Below are 22,303 nucleotides of genomic sequence, written 5' to 3'. Positions count from 1 at the left end.
TCTATCTTTGCCCAAGAGTACCCCTTCCTTGTAAACTGCTGTATGACTGTGACTTGTATGTGTGTGTGTGTGTGTGTATGTATGTTTGTGTATGTGTGTGTCCTGCTGTATTCCTGTGTACCTGGATCTTTTGACTCTCTGCCAGTTCTTGTCTATCTGGGTCTACCAATTTACCTGCTTGCCTGCTATGCTCCTGTGTACTTGTGCCCCATAGCTGTGTGGACAGTGTGTGGCCCTGTGTCTATCCTGGGTCTGTCTGTCCGTGTGCCCAGTGTAAGCTGCTGCTGCTTAAGTGTGGTTGAAAGCCCCTTTGCTTGTGAACACCTGTCTGCTAGTGCCTGTGGATTAGCTGGGTCTGTCTGGAGTTTGGCTGTTTGTCTGTCTACGTCTGTTTGGGCACAGGAGACAGGAACTTGGAGCAGGGAGGAGAGCAGACCGGATCTCCCCCTCCACCCCTCACCCCTGTCATCACAGAGTTTGGCTCTGAGCCCACCTTAGTGGAATCTCATGACTCACTAGATTCCTTGGCTAAGAAGCAGAGGAAAAGGGCAGAGCCTGGGGGTGCCAGACACCCCACTTTCCTTTTCCAAGGAACCATCCGCCCTCCTGACTCACTCTCAAGTTTTGCTCAGAATGGAACCTTGTCCGAGAGACTGGGATAGGGCAGCATGCAAGGGACACCAGCAAGGTCCCTTCTGTTGCCCTCTGGTCTTCCCAGGAAGCAAAGGGCCTGAGATTCTGTAGTGACTCTGTCCTCCTGCTCATGGGATCCTAAGTAGGGTGTCCCTCTCTGGGTCCTGGTTTTCTACCTATCACCACAACTTCCCAGAAGCTTTCTTGAACTTGCTTTTTTCTGCAGGAGAGGGGAAGCCACAGGCTGACAACATGTCTAAGAACCCACAGCAGAGGCCTGCCGTCCTTTGGTTTCCATAGAGACACCAAGCTTCTCCCTACTGCTCCTGGAGTCCAGGGCCTATTCTCTAGGAGTTGAGCTGGGCAGCCATGCCCCACCAGGTCTCTAGACTTGAGCAGCCCAGACAGCACTCCGGCCAAGGCTAAGTAGGTTTCTATATGCCACTTGGTCACCTGGACAAGTCCAGGGCTTCAAGCAATGATGCTGGAGACCGAGTCATAGATCTGAGCCAGGTGCAGTGTCACAGAGTGCTGAGGTCTACTGTGGTGTGCTGAGCTTTCCTGGGGTGTGCTAATTGTCACGGCACACGGCTGTGTTTCTAACACTCGTCTGGAGTTCAGCTGGTAGAGTACTTGCCTCGTGAGCACAAAGTCCTGGGCTGGACCCCTAGCACTGTATAAACTGGTGGGTGGCACCTGCCAGCAGGGTTTGGGATGGGGAAGTAGAGGATTGGGAGGTAGAGGAGGGAGGTTTAGGAATTCAAGATTGTCCTGAGCTACATAGTAAGTTTAGGGACAGCCTGGGCTACTTGAGACCATTTCAGAAGGAAAAAAAAATATTAAAAATATTTTTAATTACTAGGCCACACAGTAAGTGTAGTGGAACATGACGGTCCTGGGGACGACACACTGACCCCGAGGGACCATGTTGTATCATGCCATGTCATACTGGTTTTGGTGGCGGGCTTTTGTGTCAACTTGACAAAAGCTAGAGTCTTCCAGGAGAAGCCCAAAGCAAGAAAATGCCTCCGTAAGATCAGGCTGTAGGCAAGCGTGTAGAGCATTTTCTTAATTAGTGATTGATGGGGAGAGGCCAGCCCATTGTGGGTGGGGCCACCCCTTGGCTTGTGGTCCTGGGCTGTATAAGAAATCAGGCAGAGCAAGCCGTGGAGGAGTAAGCCAGTAAGCAGCACTCTTCCACAGCCTCTGGATCAGCTCCTGCTACCAGGCTCCTGCTACTAAGTTCCTGTCCTAACTGCCTTCCATGACAGTGACTTGGAAGCATAAGTAGGACAAACCCTTTCCTCCACAAGGTGCTTTTGGTCATGGTGTTTCATCACAGCAATAGAAACCATAGCTAAGAACACTTGCGTCAGGTTTTTTATATTATTATGATTCATTCAACGAGTATTTGCTGAGCTCCAACTACGTATCAGGTTCTGCGGCAGGTAGCGAACAGTGAGGATTGAGGTGCACAGACCCAGGTCCCACTGTGAAATCCTGAAGGCGATGGGCAGATAGACACAGAGACAGTCAATAAGCAGGCCAGGTGTCGTAAGCACCAAGCAATGTGAAGCTCTGCATAAACCCTGGGGACCCGGAGTCATACAGGTCACTGTGATCTCAGAGGTCAGGCAGTGTCTGAGCTGACGTCTGCAGGAGGAGACTCTGGACACAGGCCTCGGGCGGGGACAGGTATTCCAGGACACCAGATGCTCAGGAGCAAAAGCCCTGAGGCTGCCCGCAGCTGAGTGTGCTGGAGCAGGAGGGCCACCATGGGTAGGGACAGAAGAGCTGTGATGAGCCTGGCTGTAGAAAGGAGCTGGGGTTGTCTGCTGCAACTGAGGAAACTTAAGTCTGAGCAAAGCCCAAGGTGGTTGACGGCACACACCTGTAACCCTAGAACTTGGGAGGTAGAGGCAGGAGGAATGTAAGTCTGAGACCAGCCTGGGCTACCTAGGGAGAACCCACCAACTAATATTAATTAGTCTGGTTTAAACACATAGAGGTTCTCGCTGGTGTTCAGTAGAGAACAGACTGTCACGGGCCAAGCATGGATTCTAAAAGGCTGTGTGGGGAACCCAGGCTCCTGGTGCTGAGGCTGGAATGAGCCAGTGGTAGCGGCAATCAGAAGTGGAGCCTGTTTGTGGCATATCGTGGAGATGAAATTGACCAGACTTGCTGCAGAGCAGGATGCCAGGGACTAGAGAGAGTGGAAACCAGGCCTGGCTGCCAAAGCCCTGCTCTCCTGCCTACTGAGGGGCGGAGCCCCCTTGAATCTGAGTGGGCTCTTGATAGCCTCTAGGAAGGGAGCCAGGATGACCTGTGGGGACTCATAGCCAGGATTAGAAGGGAGAAAGAAACCCCAGGCCTTGGGTTCTCCCATAGAAGGGGCTGGCAGAGAAGCCTGCTACCTAGGGGTCCCAGATATTTGTGAGGCTGAGGCAGGAGGAAGGAAGATTTGAACCCAGAGTTCAAGCAGGTTCAACATAGTGTGATAGCATCTCAGAACCTCTGTCCGGGAGGAGGGAGTGGCCAGTGAGGTGTAGGAAACCCGTATGTGTGGGTGTGTGTGGGGGGGGGGGACACAGTCTGTTTATGGGAGGCCCTGGGTGTAGTTCCAGCACTGAGAAAGGAGAGAGATGAGTTATGTGACCTGAGGACGAGAGAGAGAGAGAGAGAGAGAGAGAGAGAGAGAGAGAGAGACTAGGAGGGTACACCATCCCAGTGGATAGTAGGGCCAGTGACTTGGAGAACAGAAGCAGAGGCAATTTGTTGGCAAATTTTTATTGGACAGAAGCCAAAGAATTAGCACTGAATGGAAGGGCCTAGCAGGTCAAGCGAGGGTTTTGTCCAAATATGGGAGCTATAAAACCAAAACTGTGCTCCCATGCCTGTGATCCCAGCACTGGGGAGGTGGAAGTGGGAAGATCAAAATCTCAAGGTCATCCTCAGCAATGTATCACAAGTTCAGGGCCAACCTAGGCTCCATGAGACCTTGTCTGAAAATAAAATTAAATAAAACCATGTTCTGGTGCTAATGGAGAAGGCCTAGAAGAAGGAATTGGAGACATGGAGGAAGGGTTTACCAAGAAGGGAAGAGTGAGTGTGTGTGGATGTGTGTGTGTGTGTGTGTGTGTGTGTGTGTGTGTGTGTGGTGGGGATGGTGATAATTGGGAATCAGACCCAGGCTTCTTACATGCTGGGACTCTGGCCACTCAGGATGAGTGGCTGAAGCCGCTGACCGTGGCTTTGTAGCGAAGTGACCCCAATCTGTCGATAGCTAGCTATTCCACGGCATGCTATTCGTCCTTCTCTCCAGGCACCAAAGATGCATCTCTCTCTCTCTCTAACATCGTTAACGCTGCTTGTAGATGAGAAAGTCAAACCTCAGAAAGACTTTTGAACTTGCCCAAGGCCACCCATAGGTCCAGGACAAAGCAGGGGCTGGGGACTGTGCCCCAGGAACTCCAACCACACGGCCTCTGCAGCAGCCAATCTTCAAAGGATTAGACCGGCTCTCACGCTGAGAATTGGGTTGCCACTTGTGGATGGAAGCCAGGAGATGCAGAGAGAGGAAAGACAGCTTTATCTCTCTGTCATAGGTCTGTGCCAGAAGTGTTAGAAACCCACTGAGCCCTCAGGGTCCCTGAGTGCTGACGTTGGCTTGCTGTGCAAAGACACCATGTCCCCACCTTCCGTCACATCTAGATTGTTAGTTCTTCAGACCCTGTTCCAGGAATTCTGGGACACTTGGAGGTGATGGCCCCCCCTCTCTTTTTCTTTGGTGGTAGCGGAGGTTGAATACAGGGTCTCCTGCATGCTAGACGAGAGGCACCTCTAGCCCTTTTTACTACTTATACTGAGGCACAGCCTCACTAAGGTCCCCAGTCTGGCCTTGAACACATGCTATAGCCTGAGCCAGCCTTGAACTTGTGATTCTCTTGTCTCAATCTCCCAAGTAGCAGGACTCACCCTGGTCCTACTCCTCCTTCCCTAATTATCCACTGCCCTCAGCTGGACTCACTTTCACTGCAGCACAAAGTCCAGCATCAACAGCCTCATCCTTGCAGGCAAATCTCGGGGCTGATGCTTTCCAATGCTGTTTACAGGAGCCCGTGGCTGAGGCTCCTCGGAGTTGGCACTATTCCAGTGCCTGTTTACAGGAGCGGTTCCACATCTCACTTACATTTCCGGGAAGTCTCCCTTGTCCCAGCCAGGAAGATCAACAAACATATGAGTCCTGATAAGTGTAAGGGCTCCTCCCACACCGAGGATGTGGGTTACACTTTCCCTTTTATCCCTAATCACAACCCATAAGCCCCCAGTGGCAGGGTGTGCTCCCTGAAGCATCTCTTTTCTTTGTAGAAAACATCGCATGTGACCTGAAGGATTGGGGACTCTCAGAAGGACACATCTCATCCTATCCCCTGACCTTATAGAATGTGACCTGAGTTGGGGAAAAGCCCTTGCAAGCTGGGTGGGGTGGTGCACACTTTGGTAATTCTAGCCCCAGGGAGGTGGAGGCAGGGGAATCAGGAGTTCAAGCCTGGGGCTGCGTGAAACCCTGTCTCAGAAAAGAGAAAAGAAAGAAAGGAGGGGAGAAAGGAAGAAGGCCCTACAGTTTTGTCATCTTAAACAGCCAAGTTGGTGGAATTTTAACAAGCCTGGGAAACTAACACAGCGGTTCCCACTTCAGTGATGGACGAGACCTTAGATCTTCTGTGTCAATTGAGATGTGCCAAAATCAAGGCCAAGTAAAGAACAGACCAGCACAAAGCAGCCCACTGGAAATAAACTAGTTCAGGCACATCGAATCATCCCAAGGCCAGATGTTGAAGCCTGCACTCTGCACTCAGAAGGCTGAGGCAGGAGACCTTGAGTTAGTGGCCAATCTGCACAGCAGACTCTCAAGAGGAAAACCACCTTGAAGGGGGGTCCATGTACTCATTCACTCTGCAGTGACGGAGTATCATATATACAGATACTCTGGAGCCAGAGGAAGTCCTGTGCCTCAGTTTCTCCATGTGTAAATTCAGCGTTACCTTACTGAAAGGCAGTGTCAGGAGCATATGGATTTTTAGCTCTGAGACGCGGTTGGCAATATTGACTTAGCACAAATGCAAAACAAGTGTCTACTGTTAGTACACTTATCCGAAGCGAAATAGCCAGAACCTCAGAAAAGTCCAATAGATTCCAGTGTGCTCCAGCTGAGCCCACCAGAAAAACAGCAGAAACTAGTATAGTCAGTGCTAACCTCCTGCGTCAACGCCCACTAAAACCAGATTACACCAGTCAAAACAGGATTAGAGCAGTCAGTCTGGGATCCTTGCATGCTGCTCGCACCCACGCAGGTTTCCCTGTGCTCTGTGCACATCAGCTTTCTGAACAGCCAGCAGCTCTGGCTCCCAGGGGTGGGCAGTGATGCCCAGGCGGAGAGGGGCGGAAGCTGCCTCGGAAGGTAGGCAGACAGACCCAGCAATGTGATTGCTGCTAAGAGAAACACTCAGATTCCAATGTCTGCTCAAAGCTCCCATATCTGAACCCGACTTGACACAGCTAAACAAGAGACACGGGGTATGTGGGCCAGGATCCTGAGAGCTGGCTCAGCAGTGGAAGGCACTTGTTCTCCAGCCTGACAGCCTGAGTTTGATCCCTGATTCCTGCAAGTTGTCCTCTGACTTCCACGTGTGCACTGTGGCACATGTGTGCTCCCCAACACTCCCTCACACACAGGATAAACAAGTAAATGTAAAAAAACAAAAATAAAAGCACAGTAGAGCCTGGGAACATCCGTGTTTCATGGAACCCGCCGGCACTGTGCAGAGGGGACAGCCTCAAGGTCAGGAACTGAGTGTCAGTGGTGGCAATGGTGGCAGGCTGTGGGTGGCCGCAGCTGAGAGGTTGAGGCTGAAGGTGTATATTCTTACAGACTTACTGACCGAAAAAGTATAGAGACCTAGCCACCCCGGCAGTTCACGACTCTCCTACAAACCCCCACTGACACAATAACTCGTGTTACTCTCTGCCTCCCCGTGAGGCAGCCGGTGTGGAGGGGCCTGGCCAGGTAGCAGCAGCCTTTCTTTGCGCTCATCAGACCCTGATAAAGTAATGAGAGTTTCTAAATCCCCACATGGTTTCTTAGACATGGACGTGTCTGAGCAGAGAGACATGCCGCCCAAGGCCTGGCTGCACATCTGAGCCCTCAGTACTGGCTTGTCTGTGTTACTGCTGTGCCTCAGTGGAACTGAGCAACTTGTCTTCCCGCCCCCATCAATGCCTCACAAACCCAGATCTGAAATGAAGCAGCACCTTCTCTGCCCCCCATGGTTAGAGAGCATGGACATCCAAGGGTTATTTAGCTCAAACCTTGGCTGCAATTGCAGGGGCTGGGAGGACTGGACCATGCTGAGCATCTCCCAGGGACACCTGCAGCAAACTGAGCATTGCACATGGGTGATCTCATTTCTCCCTCAATTCCTGATGAGATATGAGGTATCATCCTCCCCATTTCACAGACAGGAATGCTGAGTCCCAGACAGAAGACCTGTTCAGACACAGCTATTTGAGAAACAGGCCCTATCTCTGGAGCCTCTGCAGCAGAATGTGGGGGGGGGGGGGGTAGTGGTGGGCAGAAGTCAAGGCCTGGGTGCAGGAGCCCAGAATCAGCTTGCACATGAAAGGGTGGGAGCAGTGTGGACCCAGGAAGGAACAGGAGGAAAACTCCCCACTGCTTCCTTGCACAGTGACTTTCAATTTTCCACCTGTGAGTGGGGTTATTGTTCAAAAAGTATCTGTAAATGGGGCATGGAAACTCAGGCCTGCAATCCTAGTGCGTGGATGGCTGAGATGGTGAGGGGTTCCTTGTTTTCAAGGCCAGTCTAAGCTATAGAATCTCCACCCCCACCACCACATACACACACACACACACACACACCAACAACCAGTGGCCGGAGAATACACAAGTACAGGATCTAAGTTTGAATCTCCAGTACCATCTAAGAGCCAGATTTGAAGGTCCATGTCTGTAACCCCAGTGGTGCGGCGTGGGGCTTAGGGAAGACAGTTTGCTGGCCAGCCAGTCTTCTGAAAAGGCAAACTCTGGGTTCAGTGAGAGACCCTGTCTCAAAAAATAAGAAACAGCTGAGGGAGGAATCAGCCTTTGGCCTCCACACTCACCTCTAAAGGGAAGCACCTGGACACAGGCAACCACACCACACAGAACAAAGCAAAACAAAAGCACAGTGGTACATGCCTATAACCACCGCACATGGGAGACTGAGACAAGGGATCTAGGAGTTCAAGGCCAGCCTTGGCTACCTAAGGAGCTTGAGACCCTGTGTCAACAACGGAAAAAAAAAAAGCAAAAGTGTAACAGGCACGCAGTAAAATGTCTCCTTCTGCCTCTGGCTCACTCGCCTTCTTCCGACTCTTTGTCCCCACCTCCTGCTGGTCACCTCCTGTTAGCATTCCTGTGCTCTTTCAGGGTTTCAGTCAAAAGTGACTATTGTGCTCATTGGTCTAGGGTGCAAATGTGCCTGCTTGCTTCTAGCACCCGTTTCCATAGAAAAGCTAGCAAGCAGCACCAAGCCGTACTGCGTCTCGCTAGCAACACATCTGAGATTGTCATCAGCGAACCAGGGCTCCCTGGTTCCCTAACACCGTTTCATAACCCCCTGCTATAAACACTGAATTAATTCGTAGCTACATCCCCAAGGGTGGGCATTTGAGTTGTTCCCATTAGTCTGATGGTGTGCTGGAACCCACAGCCCAGCACTTGCTTCCCCCGCTTCTCAGCCCCAGAGCGGAGGGTGGTTTTTATGCGGCTGGTGTTTGGAGACAGGCTCCGGAGGGGTAGCCGGTTCTGGCCTCAAGCTCACAACGGTCCTCACTTCAGCGCTCTGTGCGCTGGGACTATAGACGTGAGTCACCACAACTGACTCATTTGTTAATTTTAGAATCATAAGCGGTGCTACAACAAACCATTGTGCTCACACTGTGCTTCATACGCGAACAAGAATATTGTCGGGATAAATCCCCCAGCTGGACCAGAGGCGCTGTATTGGTTTTCTATTGCGGCATAAATCCCCGCCCCCATGCAGCACTTTAAGACAACCCTCAGAGTTCGGTACTTTTCCTGTACTGAAAAACCTTGTCGTGTGACTGGTCTGAGCAAAACCAAGGGGCGTGCAAGGCTTAGTTCTCGTTTGGGGGCCCTGGAGGGCAGCAGCTCCCAACTCATTTCTGTGGCATACCCTGGAAGCACAGACCTGGGTGGGGTTCCTGATGTCATGGTGGCTACCAGCCTGGAATTCCCAGAGTCCTTGCTCCCTTCAAAGACAAGTTGGAATCATCACAATGGCTCCTTCTCATCCTTCATATCAATGGCTTCTTCCGTGAAAACTTGAGGCTTCCAAGGGGCTCCCCTGACCTGTCTCCGCCCACCTAAGATCCTCTCCCATCTCAACATCAACTGGCTTGGACCTCACCTGCTTTGTCTTCGAGATGCCTTTGGTCATTTAATGGAATCTAATTGCTGAATTCAATCTCATATTCCCGTGTCTGAGGCACATCCAAGTACAGGAGTCATGTGGAGATGAAGGCCAAAGAGCATCACCTCAGGATTCGGCCTCCCATACCCTAAATCTCTGAGATTTTTGCTAGAGATTGCGATCTTGTCCCACATAAGGGCTCATGAAGGCAGTCCTGTCCCCTAGCTGTGATGTGCACGCCTGCCTGCACATTCTTCAGCAGAGAATGCTGCTTAAGAATGCTATCAAACTTGGGATTTCTGCCAGTCTGATAGGAGAAAAATGGAATGTAAATGTATTTTAAATTTGTGATTATCTTACGCATAAAATTGAGCCTTTCTTCAAGAGCATGAAAGCGATTTCCACTTCTTTATGGCTTTCTAATCTTTAAATTTTAAAAGTTTATTTGTGGGTGAGATATTGGAGTGCAAGGTGTACTCAGAAGCCAGAGGAGGAGGCAGGAAGAGACTTATTCCTTCGAGGCAGGGTCTCTCCCTAAACCTGGAGCTCATAGTTTTGAGCTAGGCACACAGTCAGCAAGCTGGAGTAAATTCCATAGCATGGAGGTTACAGACGTACTCCAGACCATGAAATCCTGGCCTGAGAATGTCTGAGTCCGGAGACCTTCAGAAACCCAGATCTGGGCTAATTTATTCATTACATATGGAGAAAGCAAGTCTCTAAGAGGTTACTACTAGGAAGAGGGGAAGAAAAGACTAGACCTGGGCTGGGCAATGGTGGTACATGCCATTAGTCCTGGCACTCCAGAAGCAGAGGCAGGTAGATCTCTGGGATTTGAAGCTAGCCTGGTCTACAAAGTGAGTACCAGGCAGAGCTGCTACACAGAGAAACCTTGTCTCAAAAAAAAAAAAAAAAGAAAGAAAGAAAGGGAGAAAGAGAGAGAGAAAGAAAGAGAAGAAAGAAAGGGAAGAAAAGAAAAAACAAAGAAAGAAAAGAAAAGAAAAAAAAAGGCTAGACTTGGCATAAGCCAGCCCTGAGTTTACTGCATGGGTGTAGGATCCAAACTCAGGTCCTCATAGCTGCAAAGCCTGCGCTCTCGGCTACTGAGCCGCTTCTCCACCCTAATGTTAGGTTTTAATGCTTTCTTTCTTTCTTTCTTTCTTTCGTTTGTTTGTTGCTGCTTTTATTTTTTTTGTTTAAATTTTGTATGTATGAGTCCTTTGCCTGCATGTATATCCGTGTTCCATTTGCATGCCTGGTGTCTGTGGAAGCCAGTCCCCTAGAACTGAAATGAAAGATTGTTGGGAACTGCCATGTGGGTACTGGGAACCAAACCCTGGTCCTTTGGAAGAGCACCCGGTGCTCTTAACTGCCAAGCCATCTCTCCAGCCCAAACGAATGAAACCGTTTTAGTTTGAAGCCTAGAACGACCTTTCTTTCTAACTACAAAATTAAATTACTTTTTCAGACTTAGTTATTTTATTTTGTGTATGTAAGTGTTTCACCTTCATGAATGTAAGTATGGGTACCATATACATGCCTTGTGTCCAGAAGAGGGTGTCAGATCCCCTAGAGCTGGGGTTCGAAAGGGTTGTGAGCCACTATGTGAGTACTGGGAATCAAGCCTAGGTTCTCTGCAAGGGCAGCCAGCGCTCTGAATCACCGAGCCATCTCTGATTTTTCCAAAGTTAATTTTAAAGGAAAGGAACCTCTGCTCTGTTTCCTTATAGTGTTTTCATAAGGCCATCTTCTGCTTTTGAGACAGGGTCTCATGTAGCTCAGGTTAGCTTGGAACTCACTGTGTAGCCCAGGATGTCCTTGAACTCCTGCTCCAGACCCTTGTGCTGCTGATTCTCCTGTCTCAGCCTCTCACATTCTGGGATTACACACCCACATGCCTGGTGTTCCGTGGTGAGACTGAACTCAGCACTTCCTGCATATTATAGAAGTGCTCTGCAAACCCCTAGCTGGCTAGCTGATTATACAGTCTTCCTGTGTAGCCCAGGCTAGCTTCAAACTTCGGACCCTCCTGCTTCTGCCTGCTGGGATTACAGGCTTGTGCCATTACATTTTTTAGTCCAGTGTTTCCTGGAGCTTTCTGGAAAGTTTTCTCTTTATCTTCTCAGCAGCATATATAAAGCTAGACCCCCAAGAGGTATGGGTTTTGAGAAAGAAGCGGCTGCGGGAGGCTCTCTCGGTGGTTCTGTCCTCCATCAGGGCTGCCGCAAACCCAGCCCAACTTCAACTTCCTTCCTCACAAATTTACTGATCCTGGGCTGTCAGAATGGGACAGAGTGGAGGGGAATGCTCCCCTGCCTGGGAAGTCCTCAGCCAGCAGGAAGAGGCCAACTCATGGCCAGGCTGAGGCACAGGGAGACCCAAACTAGCAGAGGGCTGCTCTGAGGGGGCCTTTGGGAGGCTTCAGGGGAAATACGCTGAGTGTGGTGGCCCATGACTTTAATCCCAGCACTCGGGAGGCAGAGGCAAGATCTCTGTGTGCTCAAAACCAGCGTGGACCACAGAATGAGTTCCAGGACAGCCAGGGCTACATAGTGAGACTCTGTCTTGGAGGAAAAAAAAAGGGGGGGGGGGGGTTGTCCTGATGTGTTGGTGTATGCCATTAATTCCGGCACTTGGGAGGCAGAAACCAACAGACTTCTGTGAGTTTGAGGTCACCTGGTCTGTAGTGAAACCCTGTATCAAAAAATAAAAAGAGAAGATGGAGAAGGCAAGTTCATCCCTATAGCATAGGGAGCAAAGACAGGCAAGTGTAAGAACCAATAGGAACTCAGCCTGAAAATGGTCAGCAGACCCCAGATCCTCAGTGGTGGGCACAGATTATGACTTACCTCTGTGTTAGAGGAGACAATGGAGTTTGTCAAATGGACTGAAATGGAGGAGAAACGAGGTTTTGAATCCCAATCTTAGGCCCACAGTGGGAAGCAAAGACCACTAAGCAAGTCCGGGCTGCAGAGTCATCGCAGGCCCCCGGCTCTTGCTGCACACCACTGCCATCTTGTGGGCGACAGGGAATTCTCCGTGACTGGCTTTCTGTGTCGGTCTGGTGCGGAACTGAAGGTGGGGCCCTGTGGCTCACAAAGAATTCAAAAGCCAGGAAGGCCAAGTCTGAGAATTTCTGAACCTCGGGACCTTCAGAGACCCAGATTGGACCACCTTAATCATTATGTACATTATGTACGGAGAAATAAAGTCTCAAGAGGGCACTACGAGGGACTAGGAAAGAAACAGCTAGAGCCGGTGTAAGCCAGTTCGACGTGGCTGGTTTTTTTTTTTTTTTTTTTTTTTGGCTTTCTAAGTATGGATGCTTTCCTTGCTTACATGTGTGTGCGCTTTTGTGCCCGATGCCCGGGGGTAGGAGGTGGGTGTCAGAAGAGAATTATCTGGACCTGGAGTTAGAGACTGTTGTGAGCAGCCGCGTGGGTGCTAGAAATTGGATCCAGGGCCCCAGAAGAGTAGGGGCCTCTTCTGGTTTTGATTGGCTGAAAGACCTGGTCAGGTGACCTTCCCTCTGGAGCCGGTCTCTGTTTCTGTAGAGGCTGTTCTTCCAGCTATAGTGCAAGTTAGAGCTAGCCTGGGCTACACGATATTCTTTGCCAACCCTGCCCTGTCCCCTCCTAAACGAGAAGACAGTTGAGCATGTCAGGGTTCTGGGCAGGCCAGGGCCAAGGAGTTCCAAGAACAGATGCAAAGGGAGGCAGTGGCCAACATACACTGAGCAGGAAGCTCTCTTTTATTAAGGCGTTTATTGAACATTTCCTGGTTCTGGAAGGTTGGGGCTGTTGTTTTGATGACTGCACTGGAGCACAAGCGACAAGTCAAAGCACAAGGTGGTGCCCGGTGTGGTGGCACACGCCTGTAACCCCAGAACTCAGGAGGCGGAGGCAGGTGGACTTCTGCGAGTTCCAGGACAGCATCAGAGCTACAGTGAGATCCTGTCTCAAATCAAAGTGTAATCACAAAGGAAAATGGATAGACTTAGGATATATAATATTAAGCTAGGTCACACATTCTCAGAAAGACAAAAGCTGCATGTCCTCCCTTATATGTGGAATCTAGCCCATAATGTATGTATGTATGTATGTAGACCGATGTCCATGTGGGCACAGGATAACATGTAGGAAAAGGAGAGAAAGGCTGGATACTAGCGGATGAGGAAGGGATGACCGACAAACACAGCTGACTTGTATAGCTTTGGGGCTGGTTAATTTTGGTGTGTGATATTTTCTGATAACAATGGTTTAATGCATTGTTTATTTTTATTTTATTTTAATTATTTATTTTTTGAGACAAGGTTTCTCTGTGTAGCCCTGGCTGTCCCAGAACTCACTCTGTAGTCCAGGCTGGCCTCAAACTCACAGAGATCTGCCTGCAACTACCTCCTAAATGCTGGGATTAAAAGCATGCACCACCACTACCCCACACAACATTTTTTATAATAAAGATTTTTAAAGGTATAAAGCAAGGTTAGCAAGATAGCTTGGTGAATTGAAATGTCAGCATTATCGTGACAACTTGAGTTCAATCCCCGGGTCTCAACGGTGGAGGGAGAGGATTGCTCCAACATGTTTGCCTCTGACCTTCAAGTGTGCACTGTGACACATCCATGCCCCTTTACACGCCAAATAAATAAATTAATAAAAACTGAAACCAATGAGAGAGAAAGAGCAAAATATGGAAGATAAAATGGCAACCTCATCACACATAGAAGAGCCACCATGTCACAGTGAGTCACACATGTCACAGTGAGCCACACCATGTCACAGTGAGTCACATATGTCACAGTGAGTCACACCATCTCACTGTGAACCACACATGTCACAGTGAACTACCATGTCACAGTGAGTCACACATGTCACAGTGAGCCACAGCATGTTACAGTGAACCACACCATGTCACAGTAAACCACCATGTCACAGAGAGTCACACATGTCACAGTGAACCACACCATGTCACAGTGAACCACATGTCACAGTGAGTCACACATGTCACAGTGAGCCACAGCATGTCACAGTAAACCACCATGTCACAGAGAGTCACATCGTATTACAGTGAGTCACCATGTCACAGTGACCACAGCATGTCACAGTGAGTCACACATGTCACAGTGAGCCACAGCATGTCACAGTAAACCACCATGTCACAGTGAGTCACATCATGTCACAGTGAGTCACCATGTCACAGTGACCACAGCATGTCACAGTGAGTCACACATGTCACAGTGAGCCACAGCATGTCACAGTGAACCACCATGTCACAGTGAGTCACATCATATTACAGTGAGTCACACCATGTCACAGTGACCACAGCATGTCACAGTGATCCATACCATGTCACAGTGAACCACACCATGTCACAGTGAGCCACCATGTCACAGTGAACCACACCATGTCACAGTGAACCACCATGTCACAGTGAGTCACACATGTCACAGTGAGTCACACATGTCACAGTGAGCCACACCATGTCACTGTGAACCACAACATGTCACAGTGAGCCACAGCATGTCACAGTGAGCTATACCATGTCACAGTGAGTGCTAAGATTAAAGGTGTGCACCGCTATTACCAATCTGTGACTGTTTGAAGAGACCAAAACAAACTTCTAGAAATAAATGATAGAATAATTGTAATAATGAAAAGTCAAAAAAATCCTTATAGTCGATGAAGTATAGTTTAAAAGAGAAAGGAAAGTCTGGAATGAGCATGGAATTGTATTTTAATCTCTACATGTGAGCATCCCCATACACACACACACACGCACACACACACATAAAAACTTCCAGCCACATATGGTGTCACACACCTTGGAGGACTGCTATGAGTTTGAGACTAACCTGGTCTACATAGCAGGTTCTAGTCCAGCCAGGGCTAAACAGTGAGCCCTTGTCTCACACAGCAATAAGAACCTTCTAAAATAACACAAAGAAAGACTACAAAACAGGGAGAATACGCAAGAAACACGTTTTGTTGGCTTAACTGGAAGTGTGGGAAAAAGGGAGAAGTCAGTGGTAGAAAGTGCCCCCCACGCCCACCAGACATTAATTTCCTGATTCAGAGTCTGATTAATCCCACCAAGTATTTTATGTTGTTGTGATAGAGGCACCACGCCCATCGGGATTGCTGACGGGGAGGAAGGCTGCTCGCAGTGGGCCATGGGAAGACTCTGCCCTCTCTCCCTTTAAACAGTGCTGCAGAGAGTCTGTTAATGAATAAAAATGCACCTAGACACATCAAGGCGAAACCACGAAATACTAAACACAAAGCAAAAATCTTAAAAGTGTCCGGGAAACAAAAAACAGATTATCTCCAGAGACACAGAGATTTTGAATAGAGGGATGAGTTAGCCACTTTGATTCGGTGGACGGAGTCCAGATGCAGATTCTCAACCGGATGATTTACGAGCATGGGACTGCACTCAGTAGCTGTGGAGAAGGTCAGCAAACTCAGGCTAGAAACTGTCTGCACACACCGAGCTTATGTGCACAATTCGGCTCAACTAGAAAACAATAATGGAGTACTAAATACTTGTAAATTAAGCAATGAGCTGTTAAATAATGCATGACAAAGTCAGGAGAGAACTTCTAATTAAGACGGAATATGTGAAAACAAGGGTTGTAACTAAGGCAGGCTCACAGGGGAGTGCAGGCTTTGGTGATATTACGAAAGAGAACATTGAAAACGGAGCGGCATCCCCAGCAACGGAGGGAGGTCAAGGCAAGCCTGGGCTACATGAGACTCTCTCAAAGGTTAAATAAAAAGGCTTCAAAAGGAGAAATAAAGCATGGAGTAAGTGGAAAGAGGAAATATGCTTTAATAGGAAAAAGCTGGATGTGTTGGCTCACACCTGTAAACTCAACACTTGGAGGGCTGAGGCAGGAGGATTATTGCCATAAATTCCAGATCAGTCTGAGCTATGGAGTGAAATCCTGTCTTTTTTGTTTGGTTGGTTTTGGTTTTTGAGACAGGGTTTCTCTGTGTAACAGCCCTAGTTGTCCTGGAACTAGCTCTTGTAGACCAGGCTAGCCTCAAACTCACAGAGATCCGCCTACCTCTGCCTCCCGAGAGCTGGGATTTAAGGAGTATGCCACCACCGCCAACTTTGTTAGGATATTTCAAATCCCAGAATTCCAGGACTCAGGGGTCTGAGGCTGGAGGATTGCAAATTTGAGGAAGCCTAGGCTACATAGTAGGACCTTGCCCCCCCCCCAAAAAGTTTATCTAAATGATGCAACAAGCATTACTTTAAAAAGCACGATGATTTAGTATTTCATAGAACTAAAATGGCTAAAAAGAAAAATAGCAATTTTAACTTAGGAGCAATTAGAACTTTTGCACATCGCCAACGGGAATGTAAGTAAGTGCGGACTGGTAAGCAGAGTCTTAGGAAGTTCAGCGTTTATCTGCCGTACTAACTAGCAATAGTCATCTATAGGTACTTAGCAAGGTCCAGTTTCAGATCTGCAGTAAGAAATTCACAATGAGAGAGGAGGGAGGGGAGCGAGGGAGAACAAATCCAAGGGTTTCCTGATGCTGATCACGCATTCATTGCTTAGGCTTGTCAAAATGGAAAAACATATAATCCACAAATGGGATTAAGCCTGTAGGAACTATGCACCAGTAAGCAGGGAAGTCGGTGGGGAAACACAAGCCCCGCGCTATGAGGTTGCACTTGGCAGCGATGGTGGGAAATCCTGACTAATGGCCTGCTCTCATTAACAAATGATTTACAAGAGGAAGGGAGCTAGAAAGGGAACCGAAGGCTAAACAAGGTGCGAAGATACATCAAAGCAAACACAACGCTGACTGTTCCTGATCACGGGGGACCTGGTTCTCTCCCTTCTCCAGGGACTGTTTAAAATGAGCTCTAGTTTGCTCTCAGTTACTGTGAGCAAACACTGAGCAAAAGCAACTTGGGGAGGGAAGGGTTTGTTTCAGCTTACACTTCCAGGTAACCGCTGAGAGGAGGCAGGCGGGACGTGGAGGCAGGGGTGGGAGCAGATACCACAGAGGAACACTGCGTGCTGGCTCTGCCCCCTCTGGTTCATGCTCTGCTCCACCTGCTTTGTTAAAGAACTCTAGCCGGGGTGGCACCGCCCACAGTGGGCTGGACCTCCTATCAACACTCAAGACTATTCCCCACAGACACAGACTAACCTGATCTAGGCAATCCCTCGATTTAGACAGGTCACAGGTCACTCTTAGTTGTATCAAGCTGACAGCAGGGACTAGCTAAGACAGCTGGGATAGGAAAGTGTGGCTAAAAGTGGTTTCTTTTTGGTGGCTGGCTGGATGACCGTAGGTTGGAAGGTTGAGGGTGTCCTAAAACTGATCATGTTCTTTCCCATCATAAAAATTAAAATACAAATTTATGTCCAAAAGGAACCCACAAGAAACAGGTGAAGTGGAATCATGAGGATTCATGAAGGGTTTCAATATAGAAGCATCTAGGGTCTCCTAGGAGATGAGCTCTGGGCATGTCCACAAAGGAGTTTCTAGATTGGGTTGAGGTGGGAAGACTCACCCTAAATTTGAGGAACACCACTGCCGTAGCTGGGGTTCGAGACTGAATGAAAACGAGAAAGCCAGCTACACAGCCGCAGCTACACTGACTTCAGGCGCAGTGAGCAGCTGCTTCCAGCTCCTGCCACCATGCCTTTCCCGAGTGATGGGTGGTGGCCTCAAACTGTGAGCCAAGGTACATCCTTCCTTCCTCAAACTGCTTTTGTTTTGTCCCAGCAGAGAAAGTGACTAACACAGAAATTGTACAAAACCAAAACCATACACAAAACAGAGGCAAAAGAGAATCTGGAGGGATGGTTTCTCTTTGGGTACAGGGGTGAGAATCTGGGAGGAACACAGGGTGAGCATCTGGGGCAAACAGCAGTGGCCAGGCTTTGCCTTCAGACCTGAGCAGCTGCAGGGGACTTTTCTTTTACAGTGATTTTTTTTAAAGATTTTGATTTTTAAAGTGCATACGTGCCGCCCACACAATGGTAGGAGAGAACCAACCCCCACAAGTTGTCCTTTGACCTCCCACATACATGTCATGGTATATGCCCATTCCTGACAAAATAAACAAATAAATATAATTTAATGTTTAAAAATAAAAATTCCGTTTGTAGGGTTTTTTGCTTTTTATTTTTTTTTTTTAAAAAAAATATGTACTTGTTATGCACACAGTGTTCAGCCTCCATCTGCAGGCCAGAAGAGGGCACCAGATCTCATTATGGATGGTTGTGAGCCACCATGTGGTTGCTAGGAATTGAACTCAGGACCTCTGGAAAAGCAACCACTGCTCTTAATCTCTGAGCCATCTCTCCAGCCCCCCAAGTGTCAACTTTTAAGAGACTAAGATGTTTAGTAGATTGTAGGTGCTGGAGACGGACCTACAGGGTCAGAAAAGATGACAAAATTCTGCTAAGTAGAGAGGTGGCCTTAAGGATGGGAGAGGAACACAGATTCAACAGATGTTAACAGAGGTCTGTTCAAAAAGATCCCCAAGAAACTGGAGAGACGGCTCAGTGGGTAAAGACCTGAATTTGGATCCCAGGACCTGTGTTAGAAGAGTCAGGGGTAGTTGCTTGTACTTGTAACCCCACCACTGGGCGGGGCCGAGACTGGTGGGTCCGTGGAGCTCACTGGCTGCCAGTCTAGCCCAGTGCAGTGAAGGAGTCCCGGGTTCAGGGAGAGACACTGTCTCAAAAACCATAGTGGAGAGTCACACTGTGGAAGACAACCAGTGTCACCTCTGGTCTTCACATGTTTGCACACACACTCACACATGAGCACAGGAGCACACACACATGCACACACAGGAACACACTCAGAAAACACACACACACACACATGCAAGCACACACACAGTCTTTAAATTCCGAGCAGATATTAATTAATTGAGGGATTTGGGAACAAGAAATCAGAATTGTAGGTAAGTTCCAGGAATTCTTAAGACAGGCTATATGTAATATTGAGGAAACAATTGACCGTAACGATAATAAATAGCAAGCTTTTTTTGAGAGGGTTAGACATTTCCCTTTTTTTTTTTTTTATTTTTTTTTACAAAGCTCATATTGTGGGCTCGGAGTGGTAGCACATGCCTGTAATCCCAGCATGCAGGAGGCTGAGGCAGGCAGCTCATGAAGCCTTCTCTCTGATCCTGGATCAACTCAGACCTGTCAGACTCTCTAGTCATTGTTACTGCTCCCTTCTGTGCCAGCCTTCTCCCAGTCCGTCACCTGTCTGGTGTCTCCCTTGGCGTCATCTCCCTGTCGCCTTGCCTTCTCCAGTCATTCTCCAAATTCACACCCTGTCATTCTCTATCGTGTTTCCTTGTCCACTGCCTGTCTTCCTCCACCCCCACATGGAATGTTCTTGCTGAATGAGAAAAGGAAACAAAAGGGAAAGGAACATAAGTGGTCCTTGGTTTCCGCACCAAGTGAAACAAAAAATAACAAACAAACAAACCAATAGAAAAGGAAAGGAAACAGGACTGCTCCTAGGTACAGCAGAGGAGAAGGTTTATTGTAGCTATATGGGAGAGGATCTCCAGAGTCAGGGACATCTGGGAGAGTCCAGAGTGGATGTGACCAGACTGAGCTAGGCCACGTGGAGAGAGGGGGAGGAGAACGGGAGAGAGGGGAACCAGGTGCAGCAGCCCAAAGGTACAAAGAGAGTGAGTAACCAAAACGGTTAGCTTACATAGGGAAGAGCAGGTCAGACGCTGGGCTGGAGAGTACAGAGTAGGGGGTGGGTGTGCCAGCCAGGAGGACCCTGTAACAGGTAGGGACTGAGGGATGCAGGGGGAACCGGGTGGTCAGGTCCACTTTGATAAGTTAAATAGTCACCTCAGGCATTTGACCCAAGAAATGTAACTCTTGCTAAAGAGTTTTCTGACGAATCCTGGTGCCCACAGCAATGTGGCCCGAGCTGAGTGTTCAGCAAGCATCATGAATGAGTTGGATTACGTGGGGAAGACAGACAACTAAAAGACATCTCTCCAGGCTCCTAAGTAGAGCGCTTGCCGAGCATACACAAAACCCTAGTTAGAACCCCAGAACGTGGGGGGCGGGGAAGGCAGGGGTTGCGAAAGAAAAAGAAAAAAAGAGCCGCAGGGTGTGTGTGGAGGGAACCTACAAAATGGATCAGGGTGTCTTGCCACGAATCCTGATGACAGCTCAGTCCCCAGAACCCACATGATGGAAGGGGAGGGGACCAACTCCTTCAAGTTACTCTCTGATCGTCACATAATCGCCTTGGCATGCGCGTGTCCCCTATATACACACTCACGCACATACAAAATAATAAAAAGGGAAGAAGAAAAAAATAAAAAGAACAACCATCCAGCCTTTCTCAGTCGGCCATTGTTAGCTGGAGCCTGGAAACCCTAGTGGCGCTCAAAGCAGGCTCTACTCCGCTCACGGTCAGTAGGTGGCAGAGAGGCATCATGGCTGAAACCTAGACTAAAACCGTGCGCGCCGAGTACCCGCGTTTACCCGAGTCACGCTTCCTGTGCGCAGGCCTTGCTGCGGGATGGAGGGCACCGAGAACAGTAGACTTCAGTGCCTGGCTTTGGCACTGGCTAGGTGACCCACGTGGGTAGAGCCTGGATCTGCAGAGAACCTGCGGCCACCTCATTCTCCAACTATCTCCCTGTCCTTGCACCTCCCGCAGCCTCCACCCACTCTGCACCTGTGCCCACGGCAGGCCACGGGTGAGGGCGATTCGCCAGCTCGCTGACTCCCGCAGGTCCCAAGCTGCCCCTACACAATCCGCAGCGCTTCGCTGGCGCATCCTCTCCCAGCCTTGTTCTGGCTGTAGCACCTGTTCCCTTCTAGGAACACAAAACTCCTCCTGCCCCCTTCTCTTCTCCGTGACCTTGGTACTTGAATCCCTGGGAAGTGAAGCTGAAGAAAATACCAGTTTCCCTCGACCCCAGATTTCCTCAGCCTGCTCTCTAAAGAGCTCTGCACAGGCGCAGATGCATCGTGCGCCCTCCAGGCTGTCCTGCCTGGCTTGAGGACCCACCACTCCCTGCAGGACTTCCAAGCGTTCTCACCCATAATGGGTTTTGTTCTTGAAATTGAAACCGTGGTTTCTCGCTCGAAAATGAACCCTCAGTCTCCCCTTGGTCCCCGGCTTCTTGCAGCCCTCGCTTCCTCCTTTATGTTGCCTCTGTAGCACACCTGCAGGAGAGATGGCTTGAGCTGGCAGCTCCTCGCCTACACTCCTTGGACCCTGCAGCCCTCAATGGCATCAGAGTTCTTCACTCTCTTCTCACCTCACCTCTTCCCTCAGCAGCCTTGGACACAGATGAGCATCCTTCTCTTCCTTGGCCCCAAGACTATGAAGGCCACCTAACACTGACCCCTCTCACTCCGAGTGTTTCTCCCCTTTACCTCTCCTCAGAGATGGATCCACTTCGAGGTCTGTGCGTCTCATCAAACTTGAAGCAGAGTCTTGATTTTCACCCTCCTAGCCCTCTCGAGTACCCTGTTCATGAAAGGGCAGGCCTGGTCCTAAACCCCCGAGGTCCGCTTTTACTTCCCCTCATCCCCACCTTTTCCAGGGCTGACAGGAGCCTCCCAGCTGCCTCTGCATTCACCCCTGCGTGTGGGCCCATATTTTCACCTGCTGGAATTAACATAAAACCCTGACATAGTAAGATGCTTGACGGGCCAGCCTGGACCCCCTTCCCCCTCTGCTCCCTCACACGGGTCTTCCCACCTTTACCTGATGCTCGTCATCCGGACCTTTGGACTTGCTGTTTTCCACGAATACGCTACCACACTTCCTTCACCTGGCCCCTGTGCTGGACACTGCTGCTCGCTCACTCCTCCCCCTTTCATTTCCCCTGTGCTCCCATGCCACTTTGTCATCTACTTATGTGTTTGTTTATGCCGTTTCTTACCTGCAAGGCGAAGCTTTTCCTCTCGTGTTGAACATGGGTCCCTTGGGGCTAGAACAGCACCAGGCAGGTGGACAGATGGATGGATGGATGAAGGATGGATGGAAGGATGGATGCATGGGTAATGGACAGACGGATGGTAGATTAATGAATGGTGGATGGACACATGATAGGTGGGTAGATGGATAACTGATAGCTGGTGGGTGGGTGGAATGATGGATAATGAATAGAGAATAGATAATGAATGGATGGAT

Source organism: Chionomys nivalis, chromosome 11, assembly GCF_950005125.1.
Source record: "Chionomys nivalis chromosome 11, mChiNiv1.1, whole genome shotgun sequence".
NCBI lineage: Eukaryota > Metazoa > Chordata > Mammalia > Rodentia > Cricetidae > Chionomys > Chionomys nivalis.
This window is presented reverse-complemented; position numbering follows the sequence as displayed.